Source organism: Lissotriton helveticus, chromosome 3_2, assembly GCF_964261635.1.
Source record: "Lissotriton helveticus chromosome 3_2, aLisHel1.1, whole genome shotgun sequence".
Taxonomy (NCBI): domain Eukaryota; kingdom Metazoa; phylum Chordata; class Amphibia; order Caudata; family Salamandridae; genus Lissotriton; species Lissotriton helveticus.
Window position 1 is genome coordinate 299840422 of NC_136062.1, and position 4721 is coordinate 299845142.

The following is a 4721-nucleotide window of genomic DNA, read 5'->3' on the forward strand; positions in this document are numbered from 1 at the left end:
ATAGCGAACACCCGTACACAGGTTTGCCTTTCAATTTCAGCAACATGTTTCCGACTATCTTTAACGCATCCTCCACAAAATCCCTGGCACACTTTTTTAAAGTTGTTACCAGTGGTCTCGTGACTTCATTTGAGAAAATCTTTGGAGTCATCCCTGCTCCCTTTCATTCCATTTTCTCCACTCTGCTTCGTGGATTGCATTTTTACTTGCATTACCAGCGGACACTCTTGTGCTTTTTTACATTTTTAAATATGGATGTCCCTCCTATGCAACCTCCGACCCTGCAGCTGCTGACACTGTTCCGCAATCGCATGCTAGAATATTATGGCACAATGCCGTTGGCGATATTAAGCACGGCATATGGATTATCTTTTCGGTTCTCCTACTTCACCTGTGTCCAGCCTGTATTTCACTGCCTGACCTGTGATTTCGATTGGGCCATTGATTTGTGTCTCTGCGGACCGGTTTCTCCTGACGTCGACTTTAATCAGCTGATGACTCCTATCATTACTCACGAGTTGATTTGTCCTGGCGAAAGGATTATGGCTGTGGCATTGATGCATGGACTACTTGGTCCCTGGAATTTACTGGCGGCAGCACAGTCTTTCTTGGAACACAGCTTTCTTGAAAACCCACCGAGCTGTCCTCTGATGGTGATAGAGGATCCGGTGCTGGGAGAGCACGTATGTTCTTTTCCGCTTTTAAATTGGATGGCTGAACTGTTTTCGGATGAAGACGGTGACTTCCTATTGGAGGCTGTTGCAGCTTATTTTGCATACACAGTTATGTCATAGACCTTTTTCATGTTTCATATGCTGAGTACTAGCATTTCATTGACAATTCATTGACTTATTTGTCAAGTTTGTATTATTTACCTTGCCTATTGGCTTAAGACTCGATAAAGTACTTGGCTGTTTTATTTTTCTTTAGCATTGAATTTTCCTAGTTTTTAATGCTTTACCTTGCGGACCGTCCACATATAAACTTGCAATCTGCTCTCATGAGATGGCACTTCTATTATCTTATTCAGTTCGTTTCCGGATCATGAGGAGGTGTCATCTAGGTCCTGGATATCTTTACACCGTGTTAAGTTAGCATGGGCTCATTACCGGTTTAAACGCCATTTTTCCTTTTTTGCAACTTCTGCACACGACACTTAGTTGTTGCTTTAGCTTTCCACCTAGTAGTTCATCGTGGTTTACATGAGAATAATATGTTATTGGTCTACTATCTGCTTTACTTGTTAAACTATATCTGTACAGCGAGTGCTAAAGTTTCAAGAACAAAACGATACAGAATTGTTATGAGGTCTGATCTCCACGACTTCATACTCATAACATAAGTGCAACTTCTGCCAATTCTGGGCATGAGGCGGGTTTTATATTGCTTTGCCGAACACACATACACAACAGTTGATGCGGTTCACATGAAGAGAGAGCTGGTGTATGCTGATGTGATTCCTTCAAATGTAAGACACTAAAGTATGGACACGCCCTAAACCAACACAAAGAGACCTTCTTAGCAAATAATATAATATGTGTATTAGGGAGGGTGAGATATAAGCAGCCGCGGGCCGTGGAGGGAGTTACGATGGGGCAGGGAGGCGGGGAGGGGGAGAAGCAGGGTGGAGCCCTCTCTACCTTGCCCCTCCCCCTCCCCGCCTCCCTGCCCCACCGTAACTCCCTCCACGGCCCGCGGCTGCTTATAAGTGTTGCTAACTCTTATTCATTTACAGCATGTTAACATACTGTCACCATTCGCTTTTTATGTACTAGTAACTATGCTGGTAATTTTGCTACTGATAATATGTGTACTTGTATTCTCCACCCTGCTTCTCCCCCTCCCCGCCTCCCTGCCTCACCGTAACTCCCTCCACGGCCCGCGGCTGCTTATAAGTGTTGCTAACTCTTATTCATTTACAGCATGTTAACATACTATCACCATTCACTTTTTATGTACTAGTAACTATGCTGGTAATTTTGCTACTGATAATATGTGTACTTTTATTATCTAAGGTACTACGCCTGAGAAGACGGCATTAGTAAATAAACATTTCAAATACACATGTGTTCTTCTTAACTCCATGTTCTGGTTTCTAAGAAATATATAACGACCGACTGTTCATGAGTTCCACGTATCCTGAGGTACTATAAGTTCATATTCTGGATTGTCTAAACATTGAGAGTTTGTTATATCCAATGTGACACTGTACCTAGCTTGCTAAATAGTTTTTGACTACTAACGTGAGTTTTGGGACACCCTAATTCGCCGAGGTTCCAATCCTCTGTCCACAGTTCTGTGTGAGAACAGAAACCCTGCGACAAGGGCACCCCCGACCCTTGCTGGAGCTTCATCACACTTGCGATACAACTCCAGCAATGCGCCACCTTTACGGCACAGATACATCACGCATCTGTGCTGTTTTTGCCCCATGATGCGCCGCATTGTAAATGCAGCACACCATAGGTGACGGAACAGCGGCACAGAATGACTAACACATCCCTGGTGATGCGCCAGTCATCATAAATCTATCCCTATGCTTCTTATCTTGTTAGAGATGAACCGCCATATGTATCATAAAAGTTATTTGCATTTCCTAAATAGTGAACTTTAAGGAATAAATAGCGATTCTTTACCATTCCTAGTTTGCGATGAGCTATTTGCTAATTAGCCGAATGTAGCCCAATGAAGCCCAATGTAGCCCAATGTAGCCCAAAGATGGCCGCCAGACACACAAAAAAACAAATGTAGCCCAAATATCAGCCAGATGTAGCCCAACTATAGCCCAGTGACAGAATGACCAATCAGCTTCGCAAACCTCCGTTACGCGAAGCGGAGCGCTGTTACAGATATATATCTTTTTTTGAACGTTAATTTCTCAAAATCCACTGGAGCACATATATTGAGACCTAGCAAAGGCACATCGGGCTACCAGTCCCTAATATTTTGCCAAGTTTCGTGCAAATCCATTCAGCCGTTCAATTATTATTTTTATTATTTTTTTTTGCCCCGCGGGGCCCTTTTAAAACCTCCACATCAAACCTAGGGGGTCAGCGAGGATCTACTATGCCCCCTTATAGTTATTTCCCCCTTTGTTTTGACCTCCTCTTGTCTCTCGATCCTACCGAGAGACAAGATGGCGGCCGCTACGGACTGTTTGGAATGTTGACAGACGCCGGAGAACCAATCAGCTTCGCTTCACAAAGCTCCGTTGCGCGAAAAGTCCGCGAACCAGAGCGCTAACCGGTCCGCTGTTACAGATATATATCTTTTTTTAAACGTTAATTTCTCAAAATCCACTGGAGCACATATATTGAGACCTACAAAAGGCACATCGGGCTACCAGTCCCTACAATTTTGCCAAGTTTCGTGCAAATCCATTCAGCCGTTCGGGCTAAAAGTGAGGCCAACCGCCCTATGGAAAACTCAATGTTAAAAACACGTTTTGGGACCCCCCTTTTTTCTCGGCCCCCACTGGACGAACCCCCCCCAAATTTTCAAGGGCTGCTCAGAAACAAAATGTGCCATTTTCCTGAAAATTTCAGCCGATTCCGTCCACAAACGCCAAAGTTATTAGACATAGAATTTTCAAAAAACCCATAGAGAAAAAATCCTAACTATATATACCTACTGGCGACCGCCAGTAGGTAATATATATATATATATATATATATATTCACGCTCCAGGTTGTCCACCTTGTGAGTAGCACGCGAGCAGCAGCTTTATTTATGTGTAGGTGAGGACGGGGATCCGCTCGTAGACGCCGCTCCGTAGTGGATCTGCCCGACACGTTTCGAAGCTCCATCTGCTTCTCTTCAGGGGCTTTAACGGAAGCGGTGTGCGCACCCGCTACACTTCTCCAATTTCATATAACTCACCCGCCAATGGGAGGCTCCAATGAGACTTCTGGGAAGTGTAGTGCGGAAAGCACACAATCAAGTCCTGTATGGACTCCACGAGTGGGCCCGAAGTGTAGCGGGTGCGCACACCGCTTCCGGTAATAGTGTAAAATAATCATTTTGAGTGATTACAGGTAGGGTAGCTCTGAAAAGAGCTTTTGGGTTCTGTGGCTGTTTTAGGTACCTACAAGTACGTCCCACACACACCCACACGCACACAACCCCACACCCCCACACCCACACACTCCCCACACACACCTCACACATGCACACCTCCACCCACACCCAAACACCCCACACCCCCACACTGACACCTTACACATCCACACCCACAACCACACATCCCACACACACACGCACACACAGATACCTCACAGACACACCTCACACATCCCACACACCTCCCCCCACACACACACACACACCTCACAGACACATCCATACATCCCACACATACACACACATCCTACACACATACTCTCCACACCCACACACACCCCACACACACCTCACACACCCACACTTCCACCTACACCGAAACACCCCACACACCCACACCCACACACACACCTTACACACCCACATCCCCACCCACACCCACATACCCCACACAGATATACACCTCATCCCCCCCAGACACACACACATACACATCTCACAGACACACCCCGCACATCCCCCACACACACCTCCCCCACCCCCACACATGGGGAAAACTCAGTGAAACACTAAAATAATAATTTAAAGTGCTTAGAGGTAGGGTATCTCTGAATAGAGTTGTTGTGTTGTGTGGGTGATTTAAGTACCAACACGTAGGTACC